Source organism: Anopheles merus, chromosome X, assembly GCF_017562075.2.
Source record: "Anopheles merus strain MAF chromosome X, AmerM5.1, whole genome shotgun sequence".
Taxonomy (NCBI): Eukaryota; Metazoa; Arthropoda; class Insecta; order Diptera; family Culicidae; genus Anopheles; species Anopheles merus.
The window spans coordinates 3645035-3672767 of NC_054081.1; the positions used below are offsets into that span (position 1 = coordinate 3645035).

General features: G+C 48.1%; 1 protein-coding gene across 1 annotated transcript in view; it reads right to left on the reverse strand.

The window, feature by feature from the left end:
• LOC121589398 (irregular chiasm C-roughest protein-like) overlaps window positions 1-27733 on the reverse strand; it is a 200434-nt gene that overhangs the window by 106690 nt on the left and 66011 nt on the right. The window contains exon 2 of the mRNA XM_041908310.1: window positions 14491-14658. The gene's annotated coding sequence lies outside the window, so the exon portion shown is untranslated. The remainder of the gene's footprint in view (window positions 1-14490; window positions 14659-27733) is intronic.

Genomic DNA, 27733 nt, shown 5'->3' on the forward strand with positions numbered 1-27733 from the left:
AGTCCCAGCAAATCTATGCAAGATACAAAATGACAAATAAATAAATAAATAAATAAATAAATAAATAAAATTATTAAAGCTGAACTTTGTCTGCAAGTGGATGCCAAATATTAATCAACTAGAATGCAATTCCCATACCCTAACTTACAGATGTGTATCTCCAGATGTGGATTTTGATTACTTGTGCTCAAATAATTTTGTAAAAATCTTAGGATACGAACTATAAACCAATTCTCAATCGGACAATACTAGACGTACGTCGTACCGTTGCTCATAAACGAAGATGAGAGGAACATTGAGTGCGTTAGGATAAGGTTGATTGTACAAGATAATGCAGGCACAGACAACAGTCTTGCTGAGGTATAGTACCTTGCCTCACGAATAGTGAGGTAAGAAATTTAGCAAGAGTATCATTTATTGTTTGCAGTGGCTATTAAATCCCTTCAAGTTGGCTAGTACATCATATTTTGTCTAGGATTTATGTTTATTATCTACAGAGTTCCTATTTCAACAATCTGTGAGGTGCTAGAAAGTATATATTTTTGTCTTCTCTATGTCATAGCCTGTCTAGTGGTAAGTAAGTAGACACTGTCTATACCGATTTCAAAGCGGCATTTGACAGTATACCTCTATCATTACTTGTTGCAAAGCTTCGAAAATTAGGTTTCGGTGGCTCTATAGTGCCGTGGTCCCATAAGGTAGTATCCTTAGTCCCTTACTGTTCATTCTCTTCCTCAATGACTGTACTTCGATCCTTCCTCTTAACGGCTTTTTGCTATATGCGGATGACGTTAAATTTTTTCTTCCTCTATCTTCTACAGCTGATTGTCTAGTCCTTGAATCCTGGCTCTGTAAATTCTCTACATGGTGTGCTTCTAACGGTTTAGTCCTATGTCCTGAAAAATGTTCTGTCTTGTCTTTCTTCCGTTCCTTTACAAGTATAACTCATGCTTATAGTGTCTGTGATGCCCATATTCCCCGTGTGACCTTGTCTAAGGATCTTGGCGTCTTCTTTGACCCGAGTTTCTCTTTCAAAGAGCTTCTTCAACAAGCCCAACAAAAGTCTTGGTTATATTTGTCGCATGTCCACTGAAATTCGCGATCCTTTTTGTCTTAAGTCCCTTTATTGTTGTTGGGTTCGTTCCGTACTAGAATATGTCTGTGTCATCTGGTCTCCTGTCCAACTATATCTGCTCCAAAGGATTGAGAGGATCCAGAGACGTTTTACGAGGATCGTATTTCGTAGGTCGTTGGGTCATCACTCTATTCCGCTTCCTTCGTATGACGATAGATGCACTCTTTTGGGCCTTGCCAAGTGGGAGCACCGCCTCTCGGTCGCTCAGGCTTCTTTCGTTGCTGGCATATTGCTTAATACGATTGATACTCCTTCCCTTCTATCGCGCTTACATTTGTATGCACCTTGTCGCACCTTACGTTATCGTGTTCGTCTCCAATTACCTATATGTCGTACACGTTTTGCTCGCAATGAGCCTTTTGTAAGAGCTATGTCGTCTATTACTAGTTTTTCCAACTCCTTGCTGTAACACAACGTGGCCGAGCAATTAATAAAATAAAATAAAATATCTGGAATGTATTTCACGCATTGATGATTTCAACTTGAAAAATCCTGGATAGTCGGTAAGTTTAGCTCTTGCAGATTAATAACGAATTGTTACACTTACAGTTCTATTTCCGAACGTGCATCCTTACCACACAATATTGAGACGTAAACTAGGAAAGCATGAGCGATTGCAATGATTTCCGATGATATGCAAACCCTCGTCCCCCGGACATGTGGAAGCTGTCAAAAGTGAACTAAAACCGGGACGTGACTCGGTTACCATCTTGCTACCTTGACGGGGTCACCTCTTGCGAAACAATTCAATTGCGGGAAATAGCATTGGTTTGGGTGTTCTAGCCCCCAAAAAACAACAAAACCCCCGCCAATGAGGGAGTGTGCGAGTGGAGTGGAACGGTAAATTTCAATCAACCTTACCCCGGCGGGACGTTGCGCTTGCGAATCGCTCAATTTAACGCCCCCCAAAACCGTAACGATTTGATTCCGGCCTAGCCGACGCACTTGAAACTGCTCGTCCCAAAAATTCCGCTCCCGCAACGAGAAACCGAGGCAGAAAAAGTTTTGGGGGGGGGGGAAGTTGGAATGATCATAAAACATCAAAGTCGTCGATTGTTGTCAAAGCCGGCAGGGACCGACGTCGGAGATTGGAGATTGGTGCGGGGACTCGTAATCGGACGCTCGTAATCGTAAGAAGTCAAATGGGTTGGGCAAACGGGACGGAGGCGGGTTAAAGTGGGGAGGTGCCAAGGGCCGGGATAAGAGCTAAAGTAGATAAACGCTGCCAATTCCACGGGGAAGCGGGAAGGGAAGAACAACTCCGGCAAAGGAATGGGGGGGGGGAGCCTTCGGGCTGGTAAGACGCGCGCTGCCCGAAATGAATGATGCTGTGCGGACGCGAGAAGGGCGCTGCAAAGGGTGAGGGAATGATTTCATGGTGCATGCAAAAAACTCCCATAAAGCTGGCCCAGATGTCCAAAGTGTGTGCGCGTGTGTGTGTGTGTGTGTGGCTGTCTTGGACCTGGACATCCTGTGAGAATGGGCTAGTGAGGAACCCGCTACGCAAACGTGGCGTAACAACGGTGCAAAAAAGCAGGGGAGCAGGGAGGGGGTAATACCCTGCAACGACAGAGAGTTGTGAGTAATTTATTCGTCCCTTCGAGTGCTTCGCAGTGCTCGTAAAATCGGGATGCCTCCGGATCAAAAGAGCACGAAGCAAAAGGCGCGCGGTCCTCCGAGAAAAGCACCGACTGCGTAGGGAAACGAAAAAAAAAGGTAAAGTTTAAAAAGAAAGCGAGCGAGCGAGCGAGCAGCGGACTGCAACCTTCTGTCTTGCATGTGACCCGCTTTTAAGCGCAGTAGTGTTTTGTTTTTATGCTGCTGCTGCTGCTGCTTTGTTGCAGCAGTCCGCGAAGGGAGAAGCGATGGAATAAATGAGAAGCAAATAAATGAGTGAATGGCGGGCACCGCGCGTTGTTTTCTTTCTGCTGCCCTCCTGCGTGCGTGTGCCGTTGCAAAACGGCTCGCGACTCCGCGGTTGGAAGAAATTGATTTTGCCGTTTCCCTCAAGGACGGTGTACGAACCCCGCCACGCGATGTGCTTGTAAAACAGAGATTAAAGATGGAGAAAGAGAGCGAGCAAAAAAAAAAAAGGCAGCGCGTGGAATTGGCGTGGAAGAGAAGAGCAGAAAAATTATCTGCCCTCCCCGGTTCTATACCTCCGAAACCCTTCCCTGCAAGGCACGCAGAGGGGAACGCAGAGAGAGAAAAATGCAGGGCAAGCGAAAGGGGTTTCCGTTTAACTTCTGCTCGACCGCTCCCCGTCCCTCTCGTGGCCCGTCCAAGCGGTCGTTCGAACGGTCATTAAATCGCTCGATTTCTGTTTAATAATCTTGTCCCGGTGGGCCATCCCCGGTTGGGTCGTGGTGCGGGAGCCTCCCGCCGGCCCGCTGAAGATGAAGGATGAAGGAACGGCGCAAAGGGATGCAGCGTTCGCGTGGCCCGACCGGACCAGAGGCAGATAAAGCCGCACCCGACGACCCACGGGATGCAAGGGGGCAGGGTACAGGGCAGCGGGGGGGGGGGGAAGGGCACGCTTGGAGGTCGGTGTTCGCGTGGCGCTCGTACCTGGACCCGGGCAGGCGAATAAACGTGGCGGTTGTTACTGCAGCGCGAATTGTTTTGCCCCCTCTTTTTTATGAAGTGATTTCGTTTCGCTTTTATTTTCGATTTGCAGATTGTCTTGGAGCAACGTTTGTCTCTCTCTCTCGCTTTAGCAGCGGGATGAACTGCTTGAAAATGCGTTGAAAAGTGTCTTGGAAAGTAAATAGCATCGTTATTGCGCTTGACTTTAATGACAACTATGAGCTGGAGGTTAGATTTTGAGCGTCTTCCAATTTATGTTTGATGAGGCGGTAACGAGGCTCGAGGCTGCATAAAAACATGACCGGTCCACCTGAAACCGCTTGACATTTGCTGGCATGCAAACGAAGGTTAAACAAGCTGTCGAAACGTACCTGCGTATGCGCAGCGAAACAATCGCTCGTCAACCTTTCAAATGGCGAACGCTTTTTTTTTTAGCATCTTGTCATAAACGAGACAAAGCGCAACCGATCTGAAACGTGATTTCCCATCTTTCCTCTCCGAACAGATGTTGCATGATGCACAGACACATACACTCACATACACACACACACACACACACACACACACACACACACACACACACACACACACACACACACACACACACACACACACACACACACACACACTTGCTGGAGAAGATGCAGCAACTGGCCATCATTTATTTACTACCCTCAGCCGTGCAACAAAACACGGCCGTGTGCCAGGCGGGCGACGGGCTCTGTAAGCGTGGCGGTGGGCTGGAACGCTCACAATCAGAACCGGCCCTTCCACCCCCGGCACGCCGCTTCCCTGCAGCCAAAGGAAGCGGGGAAAATCTTTCACTCGATCAAGCAACCGATAGCCTGAGCCAGCCCGAACCGCTGGCAGCAACCGTTTCGTGCGCCGAACTCTCTGCAGGCGTGCAGTCGTCTGCGGCAGAGTGCTGGGCACCCGTGGCACCGGGTGGGTGATTAATGGTACCTGTTGATCCCACCCAGGAAGTGATCTGCACCCAGGAAGGGCCGCAAAGGATGCAGCACGCTCGCCCACTGTGGCGGTTTGGTTCTAATTTTCCACGGCAGGCCCTCGGCGCGTGCAAAATTAAACAGATCGGAGGCAGTGATAGGGCGTGCTGGTTGCCGGCACTTTAAAACGGTAAGGTCGTGCGAAGGAGCCCGCTGGACCGCGCGCAGTATCCGGTGAGATAATTGTCTCGGTCTTGGAGGCTGGGCTGGTAGAAAGAGACGAAGAGGTAAAGTATTGGCAGGACGGCGCGCGGCGAACATGCGAACTGGTGAGGTAGGCTGTTGTAATGTCTTGGCTTTAGCGATGTGCAACTGGAACTGAAATTCGTACCATTAACGAGCCTGGGATGCTGAGCCCATTATCTGACCGGGAACTGATACTGCATGTATACCGCTTTGAGAAATTAATGGTCCAAATAACACCACCAAACCTTAATCAGATTCGAAAGGACACGCAACGTGATCGGAGTTTCGCGTAGGATGTATTGTTTTGAGATGTTCGATTGGAATACGACGAAGAACAAATGTGGCGCAGCTATGATGCACCAAAACTGTACTTTGTTAAGAAATGTAGCAGAATACTTAGAGAGCATTAAAAAGCAAAAAACCTACCTTCCTATGACGCCTAAAAGAAGTCTTTCTGTGCGGTTTGCAAACCAGTACATGGACTACAACAGAACACAAACCTATCGCAAGATCCTGAAGCTAAGCTTGAACTTATTGATATGTTCCTATTCTGATTCTGAAGTTGATATGTATCCCATCCCGATGCGATGGAACTCGGGAACGTTATTCAGAAATTAGCTGGAACATAGAGCTCGAAACAAATCCTGAACCTCACTGAATGATCCTGAAATCAATTCTGATGCCCTCGGGGATTGATACTGACTCAAAGCCCGGTTCAGAAACTGAACACTGTCAGTAACCTGCTACTGAGCTTTACTTAGTTCTTCAATTTATTCGCTGTTAGTTCCAAGGTTTAAGATTGTTCCTTCCCAAGCAACTGATGCGCAGATATTCGTAACCCAACTAAGCCCAACGAATCTTGTGAATTGCAGGATACAGTATGAAGATGGATACAATTTAAAAAAAAAGTCCAATGTCTAATGTACGATGTTCTATCTTCTAAGCATTAATGCAGGATTGCTCAGGATGTCTTTATGTCATAAAGTCTTTCGGCAATCACTTCTTCATCCGACCAAAAATTTCTTCCCAGCGAGCATCCTTTTGAGATCTGAAAAAAAGAAAATAGTCGCTGGAAGCCAGATCTGGGGAATACGGGGGATGGGGAAGCAATTCATAGCCTAATTCTTGAATTTTCGCCATTGTTTTCACTGATTTGTGGCAGGGTGCGTTGTCTTGATGAAACAAAAAAAAACTTCAAATGTGGCCGTTTTGATTTCGTTCTTCAAACGCTCCAACAACTTGATGTAGTATTCGCTGTTAATGGTCTTTCCTTTCTCAAGGTAGTCAATGAAGATTATTCCTTGCGAATCCCAGAAAAACTGACGCCATAACCTTGCTAGCTGATTGTTGCGTTTTCCCTCGCTTTGGAGCAGGTTCAACACGACCAGGCAACTCGGACGATTGTCTATTGGACTTTGGAGTGTAGTGGTGATGCTATGTCTCATCCATGGTAACATATCGACGCCAAAAATTCGGAATTATTACGCTCAAACAGCTCCAAACACTGCAGCGAATCATCAACTCGTTGGTGTTTTTAACAGAGCTTTCTCATACCCAAATACCCGTGAGCGATATGTCCAACACGTTCCTTGGATATCTTTAGGGTGTCAGCTATCTCGATCAACTTCACATTACGGTTACTTTTAATAATTTTGTGGATTTTTTAAAATGTTTTCGTCTGTAACCTTTTCTGGGCGTCCACTGAGTTCATCGTCCTCAGTGCTCATTTCACCCCGTTTAAATTTAGCATACCAATATTTTATGGTTGATTCCGGTGGAGCAGTATCCGAAAACTCATCATCAAGCCAATTTTTGGCTTCAACTGTATTTCTTCCCTTCAAAAAGCAATACTTTATCATCACGCGAAATTCCTTCTCTTCCATGATTTATCGAAACACAAAACTTGCGTCACACAAAATGCTCTAGCTCACTAGGTTATTGTCCGAATGCTGTCAAATTTTGACAGAACTCGTTTCAAGTAGTGGTGGGAGCTCGGAATCGGACCTACCCGATTCTGATTCCGTGTTCGGAACCGATTCCGGAGTTGGTTTCGGAGCCGATTCCGGAGTTGAATCCAGAGCCGATTCCGGAGCCGACACCGGAATCGATTCCGAAGTCGACTCCAGAATCGGCTCCGGAATCAGAACTTGACTCCAGAAATGGAATGTTTTGAATTGAAATAAGAAGTATAGGAAGCGAAATAAGTCCGCGAATCTCCATGTAAATAGATCATTTACATGTAAATTTGGATTCTTTGTCGCTATCAACTCATAGCATCATTGGACCCGAACGTCTGTTCCTATGAAGATGCCCAAACCGACTCCATTTTGAAGCCAAATCTGATTTCGGAGTCAATTCCGATGTCGGAACCGATTTTGATTCCGGAGCCAATTCCGGAACCGATTCCGATTCCGGAGCTGATTCTGATTCCGGAGCCAGTTCCGATTCCGGAGACGACTCCGAAACCAATTCCGATTCCGGAGCCGATTCCGGAACCAATTCTGGATCCAATTCCGATCCCGGAGCCGATTCCGGAACTGATTCCGGAGCCGATTCCGGAGTTGGTTCCGGAGCCGATTCCAAAATTGGTTCCGGAATCGATTCTGGAAACTGATTCCGGACCTACTATCCGGAATCGATTCCTCAAAATTTCGGAGCTAGCCGGAATCGATTCCGCCGAAATCTTCATTTTCCCCATCACTAGTTTCAAGGTTGGTACAAACTAAAAAAATATGGATGTAACTTTAATATGGATTTAAATTTTACGAGTTACAAGTTGCGATATCTTTGAGGACCTTCAGCTTTAGAATATTTGAATGAACCTAACGCAAGTTTTACTATTCTTTAGAATACAGATCCAAAGATTCATCTTTCAGTCTTTAAACGTTTGTTGTACATATGTCAGGGTGAAACATTCAAATGTACCCAATAGTGGACGCAAAACAGCTCAATTTTGGGGCCGGGAATTCCAATCAAGCTCCACCTACAGGGCCCGTTCAAGGCTTTTTAGTACACACTGCCACCTTCTCTCCCGCACCATCCAAGTAAAAGGCGCAACACTGCAACATGCACCGCACGCTCAACGTATTGCAACACAAAAATCCCACCACCGTATCGAGACGCTAATTTGAGCGCCAACCGGGCTGGCCCAACAACACTGCGGTTTCGTGCACAAAACGGTACATCACCCTGCCCTCTATCCTGGAACCGGAAGCGGTCAGAAACCTTCGCTTTTCGCCGAGGACAAATGGACGCGATGGACGAGCGCCATTGTGGTCCGTCCGTCCCGTGGACGGTCCCGGTAATGCTGGATGGAAGTGGATGCGATTTGTGTGGCAAAATATGGTTCCCCAACAACAGCCTCTTCCTCTGGCACATAGACACACACACACATACATTCCATCGTAAAACCCACCCAAGAGAACGAATGATTTCTAAATTACATTCATTGTTGCTCGGTCTCTTGTTGCTCTCGCGGAGCGATGGACATTTGCGGGCACAATCTAACGTAAATAAGCGGTCCGAGCGCTGCCGGCCGCTGACTTCTGGCGCCTGCTCCAGGCAAACGTTGAACAACACAGCGTACATGCTCCCGCACATACGGTTCAAGCTCGTTTGGTCAAGCAATCGGGATTTTATGATGCGACAAACATGATCCTTTTTGTCTGTTTCGATTGCATCGCTGTGAGAGCGAGTGTGGGGGGATTTTTGTTGTTGTTGGGTTTTTGCCTCTTTTATTATGATGCTTCTCTTCTGTGTGTTTGGGTCTGCCTTTTTGTGCAGCCCCGAAACACCAGCACCGAAAAATGCCACGCAGATAAAACGCAATGGCTTTTTAAATGAGATTTCATCAAATTTATTTACATTCCCGTTACTTCTTTCGCCGCTGGCCAGCCCGGACGCTCGTTCGTCAGTTGAAGGGCTCTCGAAAGCGCTCGCCACAGCGAGCGGGAATACATTTGAATCATAGCCAGGGCCACCCTGCCCCCGACTATGCCAATGGCGCAGCCGAGATTTCGCAGCGGTGCAACAGTTGTACGACTGACCGTACCGTATACGCGCGCTTCAGAAAACAAAACGAAAGCACAAAAACAAATAGAAACGCTCCGGACCTGTCGCCCGCCGGCCATATGAAGGATTGAGCAATTTTAATCAAATTTCCCAGCCAAGCGCACAGTAGGTCACTGGGGTTAGGCGGCAGCGGCGCTGCAATCACCGGCACGTCACACTAGCTCGTCGAACCATCGTGTGCTTGGGAGCAGCGCTGCTGCAGTGCTACAGTGACAAAACTCATTTTTCCCCCGACAACTTCGGCAAGACCGATGGCGGGACCGAATATGTAAATATAAATATTGCACCCACCGTCGCTGCAAGCCCGGTTCGTCGTCTGCCCACACTCGGTCGGTTCATTAATTGCCAAGAATCAATAATAACATTCTGCCCGAGCGCATCTTCGGAGCCCGGGTTGGAGTGGAGCGAAAAGCACACAACAAGCAATCTCAGCTTCGCCAAAATGGTAAGGAAAATGAAATACACACAGCCCCGGGGCAGACAGCACGAGCCACGGCGGGTACCGCCCGGGTGAAAGTCTCCGCCCGCTGTCGGCCGAATCGAACTCTACCCGGTCGCTCGCGAATAAATTAGCCCGCGCGCGCAGCATCGATACACAGAAGCTGCAGGCGTAATTTATGTCAATCTCAATAATAATAATGGAAAAAAACAAAGAACAGCGAGAAAAGGTAAGAAACAGCCGACCGCGGTGCAGATAAGCGGTGCGATACGCGGTGGATGCGATTAGGTCCGCTTGGTGGCACACTGGAGGGATGGAGGCGGGGGAGGGGTGTCTTCGGTGGGTGACGATAATTACAATCTAACTTTTGCCCGCCAGGTGCCCCGTGCTAAGGCGCGCCCAACAGCCACACACACTTTAAAACTGTGCTTTAATGCAAACAGAAGGACGAACGGAGAGGCTTTAAATCGTGGTAGTTTGAGCGCGTGGAACTTGGTGGTTTATGGGCCAAGCATTGTACCTTGTTGGGGTGTTCACATTTTCAATTTTTCGGAGTAAAACAAATCAGTTTATCAAAACTAGAGGTGATGCTCAAGGGGTGATCAATATTTTGAAAGCCGCAAGCAAGAGTAAAGTGTTTCCTTTCTTAACTTTCATTTTGGGTTTTGTTTTTGGCAAAATAATAAAGAAAAAGGGCATTTAAGGCAGAGAGAATTGACAAAGGAATTGTCGATTTACGACAGATGAATAGGGCTACAGTTTTGGTAGCATTTTTCACAATAAGTACAAAGTATTACCTAAAGCCCAACAATGGTCCTTCGAACCCGATGGGTGAAAACTAATTATCTGACAACAAATGTTCTTCAGGAACGAAGAGCTATTGTAAACTTATTGAGAATACATTTCTGATAACGTTTTTGATAAACAGCAAGCAAAGGTACAAGCTAGAATAAAGGAATAAGGCATATTGAAATATCTGAGCTAGAATAAGAAATTAGTCCTTCGAACCCGATGGGTGAAAACTAATTATCTGACAACAAACGTTCTTAAGGCACGGTTAGCTATTCTAAACTTATCGAGAATACATTTCTGATAACGTTTTTGACAAACAGCAAGCAAAGGTACCAGCTAGAATAAACGAATAAGGCATAATGCTAGAATAAGAAATTAGTCCTTCGAACCGGATCGCGGTTGGCTATACAGATAATTATCGGTATTGCTCCGATAACTCAGCAAGTTACACCCTCAGAATAACGCTTACGCGGTACAAGGAGAAACGACCTAAACGTCCCAGCGAAAATTACTTTCGGTAATTGACTTGTCGTAACAACTCAGCCGTCCCGCGACAATTTGTTTTGGAGCTCGCAGAATTTACACTCACTACGCAGAGTTTGCGGGCTATCACCACTAGGCAGCAATTCGCAGAAGGCTACAGTCGCTTGAGGTTATTTTGCGGACTGTAAGCTGAGCCAATTTATCATTACTTTTGAACAAAAATTACAGCTTTCCTCTTCGCAATGCCGGGATGTACTAGTACTTGTCCCGTGCATTCTTGGTAAATTTATTGCCCTTTGCGCTAGCGACATAACTATTTCCTTTCGAAGCTACGAGTATGATGAAATTAATTTTAAGATCTTGCATGTTAGGCCTCGTTGATTTCTGCAACAGTCGCAGTAAACGTCATGCGAAGTTACCGCGATAGGGATTACTGTTGAAGCATGTTTGCAGATTGGAATAATGACAAGTTAAAATACAATTATCTTTATCTCGTATCTGCTGCATTAAGCGTTACCTCCAACTGCTCTGGATTGGATTGGCGGTGTTGTTAAAACAGCCTGCGCTGTTCAGCCACAATCGCATTACCCATACACCAAAGCGTTAAACGCACCGCATCCAACCGTCCAACGTATCTGTGTGTATAGCCGCTCGTTCGTTTCTATCCAATTATTTGCCAATGAGATTATTACCGGACCCCGGTGTATGTTATTTTTTGTTGTCGCTCCAATCACCAGCTTACACACTACGCCCGAACCATTGGCCCGATGCACTGTTTTTCGCGTGTAATTTATCCGCTGGCCAGGTAGTACCAGTTGTGTCAGGTGCGTGGAGAGCCAAAAATGACAAGTTGGGACAAAAAAAAATACACACACACACACACTCACAAAACTGACCGGGAAAAGCAAGAAGCCAAAGCTGACGACCCCATTGGCCGGCTGGAATTAATTTATTGACTTTCTCGCTATCGGATTACAACGAACACTGCCGCTCCCGAACCTGCTGTGAGGGTTGGGGGAGATGGTGGCACGTAAATCAGCCCGATTTTGTCGCGCCCAGCAACGAAATTAGCTCACACCTGTGTGTGGGGGGGGGGGAGGACGTTTCGGGGCAAAAATCATGGTGACGTGTGCCCTCGGGTAGGACCTTGCTGCACCAGGGCACCAGTTGCTGCTGACGCCGAGCGCCTAAGTCGCAGCATCTTCCCCGCCCTTTCCCGCTTGCCGTTGTTGTCACAAGCAGCAGCAGCAGCCAGCGGGTGTCTGGCAGGCCGCGAAGGTGAGAGAAAACCCCGTGAGATAATCATCACGTGAGGTGAATTTAATTTTAATCCGCTGTCAATTTCAATTTCAACGGTATAATTGAATGTGTAATCGAGCCGAATTGTTATTTTCGAATGCAATTTATTTCACGCATCGTGTGGCATGATTCGCTCTCCTGTACCCCCTCCCCCTCCCTCCCCCTCCAACACGCGGGTTGCTGGCTGTGTGTGTGTGTGTGTGTCTGTGTGCTTCTAAGAACTGAATATATGTACACGAGGACGAACAAAGTGAAGGAAGAGATGAGGTGAGAGGGAATGTGATTGAAACATGGAATTGTATGTGTGTGTGTGTGCGATTGAATGTGGTAATACACGAGTGAGCGGTCGATAGACAACGATATGCCGATACTGCTGACGTTAACGCGTGGAACGCGAAGATGGCGTCGGTACGTCAGCGAAGCTTGCCAGGCGCTCTGGACCATCGCGCCCCCCGGCTCCTGGCGGAACGAATCCATTTTGCGAGCGAGAGGCATGGTGGGGCGAGACGCATCGCTGCTGTGTGCTGGAATATTGCACCGGTGTGAAATTGGCCGACCCAGACGAGGCATCTCGTGCGAGCAGAAATCGAACCATTTTCGATCCGGCGCCCCGAGGCTATGCTCTGCTGCCCGGTTTTTGGGTGGTGCCGTCGAAGGTCGGCTGAAAACAGGCAGGTCGAGGGGCTTCGAGAACAGTTCACTTGTAAATAAATTAACACACTCGAGCGGAGCATTTCGGGTGACAACACAGCACGCCACACGCCACGGCGCAGGGGGCCAGGCTACCAGGTGGGCCAACTTTTACGCACACGCACCGACGCAGTGGATGGAGAGGGTGTTTGGCTTTCCGATAAGCGGGCACTGCTGCTAGGATGCTCGGGGAAATTGCACTCCGTTAGGCAGCGGGACCAGTGACAGCGTTGTATGCACAGTTCGGACGGCTGTCAGCTCGAACGAGAGATGCTCGCTTTAATTTGTTTGAATTCGACAAAACTTCCGATGCTCGCTTTGCTAACTCTAGCCGCACAATCCCGGCGACTGGCTCGAGGAAGGGAGATCCGAGATCCGTACCAGAATAGCCCTAACCGGGGGCCACTTTGTAACAATGAATTGCGGGCTGGCGAGACGAGACACCTTGAGGGCAATTAAATTGAGTGGCGAGTTCAATATCCGCAGTTTTGTTTTTTATCAGTTTCTGCAGAATAGGATCCAGATTATATGCAGCATTGGAGATAAGTTCAAGATTATACAAGAGATTGAACATTAGATCAAGACGCTGCAGGTGTGATGTCCTTCAGGCTAGACTAGATCAAAAGCTACATAGAATGAGGATGTAGTCTTATCTTCAAGCTAGGTACTGTTGGAGCATCAGAACATAATGATTAGCTCGAATTAACTTCGGAGACTTCAGGCATTGTCTTTCTCAGTACATATGATGCAGGTATTTAACTCGAGCGTCATAAACTGTCATAAGGGATCTTCCTGCTTCCCGCTCGTCTACACCTCGTCTGTGACCATAAAATGCAAAAATTCTAGAGTAATTCCAAGATTCCACAGTAAAGGATAATGTCAGAAGTTTACTCGAAATGAACGACTTGAAAAAAGCAATATGCATCTAGGCTTTAGGTACCTCTCCCTACGACTACACACAAGAGTTGCGGTAGGATTTAAAGCATCCTGCAAGCGGAAGTTGAATATTCCCATGCTGCTATCAAACATAATAGCGACAATTGAGATAACGTGATCATCTTTGAGTAATTGTCTTCAGTGTGCACCCGGAACAGAGCCTGCAGAGAATCCATTACAATTTCGCCTCTATCTGAACCATTATTGTGATTGATTCTGATATCTCCGGATCTCCTCTCGACCGGCAAACGGGCTGCTGCTGATCCTGATAGAAAACGGGGCCCGGTGCTCTTTGCGCTTCTCGATACCAAAGTTCAATTTCTAATATCAGCTCACCCATCGCTGCAGCAAGCGCTGGAAAATTAACCACTTCTGCCCGGTTATCTCGCCTGCGAGCTTGCGTGTGTGTTGACGGGCGCAAGGATTTGTGTTCCCTTCTGCGTTTGCTTACCCCATCCCGTTGCCCACCGTGCAGTGTGATGGGTAGCGAAATTCCAGTTAAAATTACACCTTCTACATCTACCCCCCTTTCCTCACCCACAAGTCACCCAACAACGAGCTCAACACCTCGGGCCGTCGACACCGAAAAAAGGAAGGGCCAGATCCCTTGATGTACGTGCCACCGGGCACAACACCGACCGAGCCGAGGCGAAGAAATATGGCAAGCATCTGACACGCACGGCCACGGGGACGGAGGGACACGGTGCGGTGACAGCCTAAATCCTTCCCCAACACACACACACATTCACAGACCGAATCGGTGGCATGCTAAAGCGTTTGTCGGAGCGCACGAGCGGCGGGGCTGGGCGGGCATAACAGAAAGCATAACAGAAAATCACGTCACTCACTGCCTTCAAAAATATTACCTTTCAGCAGCTAACCTTTTGCGCCAGGAAGGAATAGCCTGGCCTATCCTCGGGTGCGCTGCTCCGGAGGGGGGGGGGGGTCGAAACGGCACCGAAAAAGACGCCCTCACACCCAGACGCCGGCGAACGTGGGGCGAATTTCCCTCGACGAATTGGGTTGGGGCGCGGCTGTCGGAAAGAAAATGGGAAACTATATGAGCACACAAACACACTCACACACGTCCCTGTAAGCACATTATCACGATACGCGAACGCACATTTGCAGCAATCACGTGTTGGAGAGGGGTTGTTTTTTGTTGAAACGGGGGGAAGGGAAGGGGGGACTGGTAGAGGGAAAGGACATTCCTCGGTCGTGTGGCAAGTGTTTCAAGAGCGAAAGCAAAAGAAGGGAACGCAGGCGGAATGGTTATGATGTTGAATTTTTATTTCTGGATGTACATTCCGCTGTCCGCTCCTCTTGCACCTCGTGTGAAATTCGTGAGTTCTCTGTGTGTGTGTGAATTACACACGAGATGCGTTACACACGGCGGGATCGCTATGCAAAACAGCCATTTCGACATTATCGCTAGCGCGGAGGAGGGCAAGCAGAACAGCGTGTTTATCAATGGAGAAACACTTCTAGATTTGCTGACGGCGCTCGCATGCAAAACGCGGGACCGCCTGTCACATCGCATCATAATGTCGGCATGCCAATCAGCCGCGCATAAAGCATTCGGCTTGCCACCGTGAGGCCGTCGAGTAACAGTGTCGAGAACTGTATGCGTGTGTGTGAGCACACGGACACAGCCCGGCGGCATAATGTATGTTGGTGGATCACTTCAAAGAAGTGGTAAAAAAACTGGCCACGCATTTCTGAAGTTGGTGAGATGTTATTTTCTTGGAGAGCACACGATAAGATTTATAGGAATGTACGACTTAGTGTTAGCAATTAGGGGAAGCAACACAATTAACGCTAGCATATGAAAGAGCTACTAGAGCATCCAACGATTCTGACTATTGATGGGGAAAATGAGGATTTCGGAATCGGAATCGGTTCCGGAATTGGCTCCGGAATCAAAATCGGTTCCGACATCAGAATTGACTCCGAAATCAGATTTGGCTTCGAAACGGAGCCGGTTTGGGCATTAATATAGGAATAGGCGTTTGGGTTCAATGATGCTATGTGTTGATAGCGACAACGAATCAAAATTTACTTGTAAATGGTCCATTCACGTGGAGATTCGCGGACTTATTTCGCTGCCCACACTTCTTATTTCGCTGCCCACACTTCTTATTTCAATTCAAACCATTCCATTTCTGGAGTCAAGTTCTGATCCCGGAGCCGATTCCGATCCTGGAATCGATTCCGACGTCAACTCCGGAGCCGATTCCGATCCTGGAATCGATTCCGAAGTCAACTCTGGAATCGGATCCGAAACCAACTCCGGAATCGGCTCCGGAATCGACTCCGGAATCGGAATCGATTCCAGTATCGGAATCGGCTCCGAAACCAACTCCGGAATCGGAATCGATTCCAGCATCGGAATTGGCTCCGGAATTGATTCCGAACACGGAATCGGAATCGGGTAGGTCCGATTTCGAGCTCCCACCACTAATTCTGACGACCTGTTACGATGTCTTACGACATCCAGGAGTTATCCCAATCTCCCAATACCGTCACCCAGGAAGTAACGAAACCATCTCAGACATCCCGAGCACCGTTCGCTGCTGCTGCCATGTGAACAACGCCAAACCGTCTCAGAAGCAGGCTCGGTTTTGAAGATTTCCCACACGCCCGGTGTCTTCCCACAGGCATTCTTAGGCATCGCTTTCGTCACACGTTTTGCGTACCTCCGGGCGAAGCGACCTCACGGCAACACCGGAAACCCGGCCTGCAACGAATCGCAACGACAGCAGGGCGGTGCTCCAATGCCTGGAAATGGATGCTGTCGGATGTCTGGCCCACGGACTGGAAGCGTAATTGTCATTAGCAGGGGTAGGAGGTGTGCGATGGCTGGTGGTAATTTCTTGCTCTCCAAACATCTCGCCCGTTGAGCGTGCAGTAAGCGGCCTGCGAAGGTGCCGGTTTTTGTGCCCCGATGTGTAAGCTCGTTTCGGGCGGTGATGCCACGTTCTCCAAGCCCGTGTCGAAAAGTGTGGAAACAACACGGCACCGGTGAGCCGAGGGTTCGAAAACGGGACGGAGGGGGTGCTCCGAATGGCGACCTTCGATGGTTCGGAAATCGAATGAAATCGAATTATAGTCAATAATCACAATAATTGGTTCGGAATCGAATGATGATGTGCCGTTTTTGTCCCCTTCTCTGTCTCTCTCTCTCTCTCTTCGCAGCGACCTTGCCGTAAAGGGCGACTGAGAGACACAGAGAGATGAAGAGAGAAAGAGAGGGAAGATGTATCGAAACCCAACAAAAACCTGGGAATTCCGTCGAGGTGAGGATCGTTTCGATTCCGGTGATCAATTATTACACAGAGCTCGCATTTGTGAAGCGCGACGGATCGTACGATCATCGGCCCGATGACGAATAGATACGTGGCACGAATGTCTCCAACGGACCGAGGTTGAGGTGGCGAAGGGCATTGCGAAACTGTTGGCACATTGCGAGGTCGTGAGGGGTAAGCGTTTCGCTCACGCTTGCATCGGCGTCTTGTGCCGCTTTGAGCGTGGAAAACGGGGCCAAATGGAGAGCCCTGGGTAATGCGTACTCCAACAGTCACTCTTCAAATCAATTAATTAATAAGCTATCATGATTTTCTGAGAGATGTATTAAATATCGTTAAGAAGAATTAGTAGTGTTTCTGTTCCTGAACGTACCCTTAAAGCAACCATTTTATTCAAATTAATGGGAAATAAAATGTAGTTCTTAGCAGTTTATGATAAAATGAATTTAAAAACTGGAATGAGGATTGAAAGAATTTTTTAAATATAGATTATAAGCAGCCAGATGATGACGATCTTTGCCAAAATGTTTAAAAAGCAATACAAAATTGAATTCGTTTCATAAAGTAGTTGACATCCAAACTTCAAGGTGTTGAAAGATTTCTACTAAACTTGCAAGCATACCTTGAACTTCGTCATACGCGCTACATTGAATTGCTTGCTTCAGGAATTTTCCAATCATAAACTCCACACCATGGCCCCATCGCTCCGTATCGCACCGCCGCACCGTGCCTGGTGCAAAAGCTGCTGACGCCCGCGGTATTCGCCATCGTGGGGCGGGCGCATCGGGCGGGAGCAGACATTGTCGGCAATTAATTGCCAGGTCGACCCACCCCGGCCGGCAGGCCTGCCCATCGCAGCCCAGCAAGTGTGGTTGTAAATTCATTTAAATGCCATTACACCGTCCCATCAGGCTTTGTCCATTTGTTCTGGCGCAATTTAATCGGAAATAAGGTTCGGCTCGTGTTTAATTTCTGCCTTTTCTTCCGCTCGTTGCCGGTTGCTGCTCTTTGTGTTTAAAGAGTTGTGCGCGAAATTAATACTTCTAGCTTTTAGTACATATTGTGTTAAGTTTATTTTTAGTTTTCATTTACCCTTTAAGCACTGTTTGGTTGGGTTTATCTTCACATGATGAACTGTTTTTTTTTTCTTTTTTTATTGAATCATTTCGTTATTTAAATTTTTTTACTAATTTTTCTGTTTATTTTCTTTTTCTCATATTGTCTTTTGTTCCTTCTCAGTAGGTTGCAATGTTTTTTGTTTTTTTATTTCCAAGTTTTATGATTTTGCTCTCCCTTTTTTTAATCTCGAGCTGCCACATTTCACTTGAAAACGGCACTCAGCATTGTTTTTTTTTGTTGTTGCTCCCTTCGCATCGTATCGCTTACATTGTGGCAACACGCCTCCAGCTCCTTATCGCCGCTGCCGCCCCATCAGCACTATCGGAAAGTGTTTTAAAATGTGGCCGCGCTTTGTGACGGAAAGCCGGACACTACTGAAATGATGGCCCCGTAATGGCACACTGGGAGGCGCGCGACTTCCGATGGAATAAGTGCAGGCAAATGCCGGCCTTCATGTTCGGGCCTCGCACCAGCAGCGGCAACAATAAAAAGCGAATGAAACCTTCCCCCGTCCTGTTGTGGGGCCGGCTAACATGAAACCCCCTCCCAAGCAAGCTAATTACAAGCGGGGGAAAGGGGAGGGCAAGCACAGGAAGTACATTACGCTGCCGCTTCGGCGAGTACGGCGCAAAGGAGCAGACCGTTCCCGCATTTTGCAGGGACATCCAATTTCCCACCACGGAGGACAGAGAGCCGAGCGAGCGCGGGCGCCCGCCTTCAATTACGATTCCGAATGCCGCCGTTGTCGCCGTTGTGGGGAAGGGGCGGGACACGCGAGCGCTCGAATGGCGCACCCACTCCAGGCCGCCATTATCAACGGTGCCAGCACGATTATCCTAACATCATCATCATCATCATCGTTGTCGTCGTCGTCGTCGTCGCCGTCGTCGTCTTCCAAGGATACGACCGGGCTGACGACAACGGCGATAATTACAACTTACCCGCTGAAATAAAAAGGAACCATCCTGCCAGCCCTGCCCCCTACAAACTGGTGAAGCAGCAAGGAAATGGAAACGGGGCCATAGATGCTGGCAGCGGGTACGGCAGATACGTATCATAAAGCCATATAACAATCCCTATAAATAACGATTATTATTATCGCCCTTCCAGCTGCGCGTATTATTGCAAGATAATTACATCGATGCTTTTTGATGAGCTATTGATTTGGTGAACGTTCTAGCGGCGTTCGAAGGAGCCTGGTGGTGCTAGAACGACACATTTTTACAGCGCTAGTACTGTACGCAGACGTACGGGAGGCGATATTTCCCTGTACCAGTGCCGCAGTAAGTTTGGCGTTCTGAGAAGAAGCGAGAGAGCACGGGAATTCACCGAATACAAAGGCGAAATGTTTGCGCTAATTGACAGCGTGGATGAGAGGAAACGTGTGCTGACACTGTGTTACACGTGTCAGTATTACTGGTTATGCGAACCGCGCCTGCCTGTATGCAATTTACATGACCCGGCAAAGGTAACAGCGCTTAAAAATGCTCCAGCACAATCACACTGGGGGCATCGTACAATGCAATAGCGTCAGTCTTTTTTTTTTTTGCCTGTCTATATGCTCTGTGCGAACGATTTAGCCTACAACTTTGCAGCAGCAAAAATACTTTGACAAATGCAGTTTTTGTTGTTGTTGTTTTTATTGTCGTCCCAACCTACAGTTTGATATTTATCGCCCGGCTTCGGGCATAAATATTTCATTGCTTTTGTCAGCGCGTCCTGCATCAAGGCGCGGTACTGCCAAGCGAAAGCCTGCAACCGTTCGCGGAATTTGTAGCGAGGCAGCTGTCAAACCGTACCCGAGCACTGTCAACACAATCTCGATCCGCGACGGCGAATGTTAGCAGACGGCGCAAAAAGCAACAACAACAAAAAAGCGCAGATTTTCCTCGACTCTGTCGTTTTCGGGGGAAGTAACCTAAGGCATAGTGATGTGCTGTTTGGAGAGCACTACGACTTCGATTCTGGCTCTGGTTATTGTTTGTCCGGCAACAGCTCTGGCAAAATCGGCACCACTAGTTCTGCCCGGAATCGGAGTCGCCCAGAGTCGTCCGGAGATGGAGTCATCCGGAGCTGGAGTCGTCTGGAATTGGAGTCATCGTCATAGTCATAGTCAAAATAGAGCGGAGTCGACCAAAATCAGAATCAAACAGGAGACGGAGACATCTGGAGTTGGAATCATCTGCAGTTGGAAGTCATCCAGAGTCAGAGTCGCCTGCAATTGGAAGTCATCCAGAGTCAGAGTTGTCTAGAGTTGGAGTTGTCCAAAGAAGAAGTCATCCGGAGTCGGCCAAAATCAGAATCAACCAGGAGTCAGTGTCGTCTGGAATCGTGCGGAGCCGAAAAAGCAATTATTGAAGTCGTCAGAATCAGAGTCGTCCGGAGTTGGAGTCAGCCAGAGTTGGTGTCATCAGGAGTCGGAATAATCCAGAGTCGGAGTCGTCCAGAGTCGGAGTTATCCAGAGTCAAAATCGTCGGGAGTTGAAGTTGTCCGGAATCGAAGTCATTCTGAGCTGGAGTCGTCAGAATTGGAGTCATCCAGAGTTGGAGTCATCTAGAGTTGGAAGTCATCCAGAGTCAGATTCGTCTAAAGTTAGATTTGTCCAAGGAAGAAGTCATCCGGAGTCGGTCGGAATCAGAATCAACAAGGAGTCGGTGTCGTCTGGAATCGTGCGGAATCGAAGTTAGCAAGAATTGAAGTCGTCAGAATCAGAGTCGTCCGGAGTTGGAGTCAGCCAGAGTTGGTGTCATCAGGAGTCGGAATAATCCAGAGTCGGAGTCGTCCAGAGTCGGAGTTATCCAGAGTCAAAATCGTCGGGAGTTGGAGTTGTCCGGAATCGAAGTCATCCTGAGTCGGAGTCGTCCGAAGTTGGAGTCGTCTGGAGCTGGAGTTGTCCGAAGAGGTTCGTCCTGAGTCAGTTAGAATCAGAATCAAATAGAAGATGGAGTCATCCCGAGTCGGAGTCACCCGGAGCTGTCTGTGTGAATAATGCTGGACGGACCTAACTTCCGGAGTCAGTTCCGAAATGTTCAGAGTAGGATCGGAGTCGACTTCAGATTTTTGCCAAGTGTACCCATCACCAGCCGCCAGGACGGCAAGGACGAGCTGTTACTGATTTTTGTTTTGTTTTTGGCGGTTTTGTTGTCTTGGTAAAATTAATCTCTCGCTCTCTCCCTCTCTCTTTCTTCCTGTCTTTAGCTAATCATACGACGAGCGGGGGCACTTGCAGATTTGCGCAAAGTGTGTGTGTGTGTTTGTGTGCACACAAATATTGACGTGCTAGGTGGAGGAGCTCACCGTAGTCAAATTAATTTCGATTAGTTTTTGCTACTGCCGCCTAGCCGGCTGCTTGGAGCGGGAAGATAAACTAATTAAGATATGGGTCGCGCGAGCACGCGCGCGCACATCAAGCTTACTGCTGCCGCTGTGCCTTGAAGGGATGATCAGGCCTCCGGGGAAAACCCAACCACCAGCACCAGCCTACGTGGGCGCCCATTCGCCCGCATCTTGGTCGCGTGTGTGCCGACGGGAGATGTTTGGGAGGACATACAACGGCAAAAAAAAATGGCGCTCATATTCATATCGCGCTCTTCCGGTGACGCACGTCAGAGGACGCAAGACGAAAACAAAATTAGCTGCCGCTCGAAGGCAAATGAAGATATTGAAAAGCTATATCGGTCGCTTGATTGCTGTCGTGCAGCGGAAGGTGGCTGCTATTATAACAAGACGATTGATAATCGCTGATCAGGCCCCTTCTTTTTTGTGTGCTGTGGTGCACGATAAGCGCGTTTTGTACGGCAAATTGCGTACTTTTGGGGGCAATATCGATGACGGAAAGCGTGGTCCTCGGGCGCAATCTGCCTCTGGCCCAAATTGGGTCCTAATAAGCCTTGAGCGCACGGTTATTAAACTTTTCAACCCATAAACCTCAGCGTGTCTCCGCAACAGCTTTGGTTCCGGCAAGGGAAGCGTTTTCGTTGAAGAATGCTAGAACTTTATCTCAAACCTTGCCGGATCCGGATCTCCCTGTGTGCCGCCGGACCAATCATGCCCTCGGCTCGTATTCAATGTCGCGCTGCTCTTATACATCAGCTCTTCGAGCGAGCAGGAAGGAGACGCGGCAGTGCAATTAAAGATGTAACAAAGAACTTCCCCGCCTGCCTGGACATCTTGTAATTGGTCGTCTTCGATCGGGGCTGGGCAAGGGCCCTTGCTTCTTCCGTCGGTGACAAAAACACGCCGACCAATGATTCCCTCCGGTGTGACATTCGACTTCCCGGGGCCGAACCGGGAAGGCTGAAGTATCAATCACTAGAACGCGGGCGTTTTGTCGCACTACCGCTCAACAGCCTGCTTCGCAGTGCGTCTTAAGTTTGTAATTATATCCCCTTCACACACGCCGATCCAGCGGTGAGGAAGCTCTCGTGATCGAAAAGATGAAACAGAAAAATCCTTTTGAAGGCTGTTGGAGGACAGCAGACAACGGGTATGTGGAGGGGATTTTAATTACCAACTTTGAGGCAAAGAAACACACAACCCAGCCAGGCATTGAAGGGAAGGAAACGCACACACACACACGCACATGTATCGATAGTATTTTTTGTCTTCTTCTCACTCGGCGCTCCTCAATTCTCAGTCTCGTTTCCTAATGTCGCGGGACGCAGAATTCTTCCGTCTCAACTCCACCTGCTCCCTTCTCTCCACTTCCTCCCCCATTCTTGATGTTTTATTGTTCCGCTGTTGCGCGTGTGTGTGTGTGTATTTTTATGTGTTTCTCTTTGATTTCCTTTGATTCATAATTTAATTCCTTAACCTTGCCGTCATTAACGCCCCTTCTGCCCTGGCCCTTAATCACGGACGTCCGCTTTCCAAAGCCTCTGCCGGTGCCGGTGAGAATTGGTCGTGCTTGCGCGTGTGTGTGTGTGTGTGTGTGTGAGCGAGTTTGGTGAGTGTCATTTACCGTTGACGCGGGAATGACCATTTTCACGGCCAAAACGAGCAGAAAGTGCCTTTACGGACCCCCTTTGCTGGATTTATTAACGTCCAATAATCGGCGCTTTTCGGTGTTCTCTTCCCTTCTATCGTCCGCACCGGTGACGTGTGGCCTGGGAAACGAGGCGGTTGGTTCGCTTCTAATTATGCTCATTTGAAGTCGTCGATCTTTACGGCTGGGCCTCCACGCCGGACCCTGTCAACGGAGCGGACTCACTTCCGGACTGTATCAGCTGAAGAAGCGGCACAGGTCTGCTTGTACTGCGTGCAAGATTCATTCGCACAACCGTACGAGAGTGTATCAAAACAGTTTTCTAACCGCACTTTTAAGCCACCGGTCTGCGCTTTCCGAGCGGTGGGCACTGCCTCGCCGAAATTGGGCGATTAAACGCGGGCGGCCGGGTTTTGGGCGCGCCCATTAAGCTTAAAAGTAGCGCCAGGCTAAGCCTACGCCCCGTAGGCGTATGTAGTGTCTCCCACTGGTGCAGTGTGGGGGGGGGGGGGGTAGTCAGCCCGACAATTAGCAGGGAAGTGCACTAACGAGCGCTTAGCGAGCTGCGGCCGGCGTGGCGCTAATGGCGAGATTAGTTTAATGTTTTGCGCGCTCCAACCCGAAAATAATTTTCATGCAAAAACGGCCCAACACACACACACACACATACACGGGTGCCTGTTGCGGTGGTGGTAACACGGCATGCCTGTTTGCCGGGGCCGGACGGCGACAATGTTCTGTAAGCCCATCGTTTCCCGCCGGCGATGACGTTGGCGCAGTGTTTCCGCACCGTTTTCCGGCTGCACTCAATTACGCACACGCTCCATTAATCTGGCCTGCCTCCCCCCCCCCCCTCTCTCTCTTTCTCCCTCTACCGCCTGTTTGGTTTGTTTTCTTTCAATCAAGCTCGGCGTCTGTTGTGCAAACATTCGGCCGATAATAAGGAAAAGGCGCGGTCATTGCGCGAAGTCGATTGGAATTGGATGTGCAATGTGAAGACAGCATAAACACACACACGCACAAGCTCACAATTTCGAGAACTTCGGAGCACCTTTCACGAGAGCAACAAACAACAAACAGAAGAAAAAAAAAGCCAGAAACACCGAACATCATCAGCGTGAGTGCTTTCGCGGATGAAATTAGAAGCAAACACTGGAGGAGCGCTGCTGCAAGCGGAGTTGGCGACCGTTTTGCTCCCAGAAAAAAAAAAAAAAAACAGAACCCATCGTATCGTGCGATTGATTCAAGGTGTTCTGCTGTCGTAGTGGGCTTGTGGTGGTTTGCTCCGTCGCGGCCCATACCGCACGCACTAATTTCTGGCCGTGCTGGCGAACTTCAAACGCGAAGTTTGGAGCGTAGCGGCCCCGGCCAGCTCCACTTCAAACTTCGTAGCCGGACTGGTGACTGGTTCAGTTCCGCTATCTGTCATCCATCGCCAGTTTCCGGTACGCGCTTTTCTTTTTTAAGGTCACACGCCCTTGTACGGTCGCCCTCTTCAACGCGTCGTGTGTGCTATTTATAGCCACCCGGGCCTTACCTTGCCCCAACTGGCAGAACGGAAAACAAAGCAAAAAAAAACGCACACACCCACACACCCTCCGGAAGTTCCGAACATAAACGCTCAATTATTCATTTTACACTCGTGTGTCCGTCCGCGGCGCTGGCTCATCACTCAATCTCGCCGCTGTCTCGCATAGCACCGGTGGGGGGGGGAAGAGCTGGGTGGTTTTGCCGCTGTTCCGCCTGTCCCGAACGGCAGGAATTTTTGCGTAAAATAGATGGAAAGTGGAAGTGTAGAACAAAAAAAAAAAAGAAAAAAAAAGAAAAAGGCACCTCAGGAAAAAGTAACTCTTCGTCCGCGAGTGCCAGCTCTCAGTAGAGTCTGGCGCTCTTGGGGGAGTTTTTATTCCTTTCTTTCGCTACGTGTGTGTGTGTGTGTGTGTGTGTGTATGTGTGTGTGTGTGTGTGTGGCTCTAGTCCACCCCACTAGGTTGATGTTTCGCCATCTTGATGTATGTGTGTGTGTGTGTGTGTGTGTGTGTGTGTGTGTGTGTGTGTGTGTGTGTGTGTGTGTGTGTGTGTGTGGTGTGTGTGGTGTGTGTATGTGTGTGTGTGTGTGTGTGTGTGTGTGTGCGTGTGCCGACCGTACGGAGTCTAGCTCACTCCGCAGTCCACTCGCCGCGAGCTCGCACTCTTCGCTTTTATGCGCCAGCCGTTTCCCTCGCCAGAACGGAGCGCACATACACATATGTGCACACACGCGCAGAGCATCCCGGGAAGCATGGGAACAAGAATTATAAACATAAGAGCGCGCTCGGTGTGCTCATGCGAAAAAAAAGCAGAAGGAGCGCGAAACAAAAAAGAGAAAAAACGCCCGACGAGCGAAACATTCATCATAATTATAAGCACCGCTGTCAGCGCATAAATGTCATATTTATATCACACTCGCATCATAATTCTCGCCGTGTTGAATTTATGCACCATCCACAATGGTTTGCCCACTTCTAAGCATTGCTGCCGTTGTAAGAAAATCGAAACGACGCAGCAAAAAAAACCTCTCATTTCTTGTGTTTAGTGCGCTTTGTTTTTTTTTCTTTCTTTACTCTCAAAGTCTCTCTATCTCTGTCTCTGTACCAGCTCGTCAGCACGAGGAATAAGCAATCCGCGTCATCATCTCGTCGCACGGTGGATGCAACCCATGTGGTGATTGTATAATAATTTACCACCCACTTTTATCGCTGGCCCCTCTCATGGTGTCCTTTTTTTTTATCCGTATCCGGTACATCGGGCGGAAACGACCTGTTTGTATGTGTGTGTGTGTGTGTGTGTGTGTGTGTGTGTATGTTTTTTTTCCTGATAAAAATTTGCCTTGATTAAGGGCGACTTCTGGCTTCCGCTGTGAAGTCCTGCATTCTTTGCCCCATTTGTCCCAGGCGACAGATTGCACCAGCAACGCCAACATTAACTCGTTTTCCAAATTGCAATTGCGGATTTGTTCGATTCGAAAACTAAACTTTTTGTTTCAACCCCACCTCCTCGGGCGGGCAGCGTGCAACGCAGGCCAAAAACTTCCAAGACAAGTGATTGTTGGATATCCAAAAAAAAAAATACAGAGAAAACTCCCCGTTTTCCCGCCCGATAGCCCGACGGGTTGCTTTATTTAGTTGTTAACGAAGTCTTTTCTATCGCCATTACAGCGTCGGAGGTTTTTCTTTTTCTTCTCACCCAACCACCCCACCGCTGGGCCGCATCTTTCCAATCTCCACCGTGCGACGCTCTTTGTGTGGCCATATTTTTTGACAACATTTGCAATATTATCTGCCGTGTCGAGCTCCAACAGTGTCCGACGGCTTGCGTGCGAGCATCATCCCCTCGATCCCCGGACCATTCAGCGCCGCCCCGTTCCCCTCCTTGCCTTTGTTCAGCATCCCCATTGTGAGGGTGGGTGGGAAAGCCGGAGCCGGAAAGGGCCAACCAAGCAGTGGTAAGCTGGTGTGTGTGTGTGTGTGTGTGTGTGCTGGGAGGAAACTAAAAAAAAAAGAACTGATTCAAGCAGCACCAAATCGTTACCGTGCTGACCGGTTTTTCCCGAAGATGTTTGGATAAGCTTGATAGCAAAAAGATTGTCCTGAAGGGGTGGTTGGTGAGGCGGGGGAGGGGGGGGGTGTCAGTGGAGGGGGATTGAAGATGTCCTCCACTTCACACAAAATCTCACACACACACACACACACACACACACACACACACACACACACACAATAATGTACAAAAAATACCACTAAACAGACACACAGAAGGCAGCGGGAACATCTTGGAGTGATAAAACGATACCAGCTCATATGCCCTTCGCCTTGCTGAAATGTTTCGATCCTGCTGAGCGAGCACACACACACACACAGACACTCATCGGCACAAACATAACAGCTTTCAAAAGGAGAGATTGGTAGAAAATGGACAAATGTTAAGAAGAGAAAGCGAAAGATAATAATGAAAGTTGTGACGAAAGGATGGGGTAAGCTGTTTCACGAGAGAAAAAAAGAACATAAAAAAAGTTAACATATTTATCATATTGAGATTTTTTGTGAAATGTACACTTTTTGCTTCAAAAATAAAAACGAAATTCTGATGACTTTACAGAAATTTGTACGTTTGAATGCATGTAAATCATAAATATTTTTCGATATTTTTCGAACACATTAAACGACTGTCAACATCGAACATACAGTTCAAATCCGTAAACTCTTTGCAATTTGGCTAGGTTTTGAACGCGTAAAATTCCAACTCGAATCTGGAAACTGTTTAATGGGTGACAAGACAGCCAACATACATTTTTCAGATTCGAGTTGGAATTTTACGAGTCCCAAACCTAGTGTTACCAAATTGCAAAGAGTTTACGGATTCCAATTGTAAGCACGATGTGGACAATCGTTTAACCTGTTCGAAAAATAGTGTTACGATGTTGAGCTAGCTTGAGAAACCCTGTAAAATACACAAATAGAAGGAAGCAAAGCTTAATATTGATTAAAAATGTTGCAACACAGTAAGCGCAAACAAATTAAAATCCAATTAAAGCATCAATCGAGCTAGCAACAAAAAAGGGAATTTGTACCTGTAGTAACCACAACAAATTAGTTTGCCCTTCTAGTAGGTAAACGTAGTAACCTAACACACACACACACACACACACACACACACACACA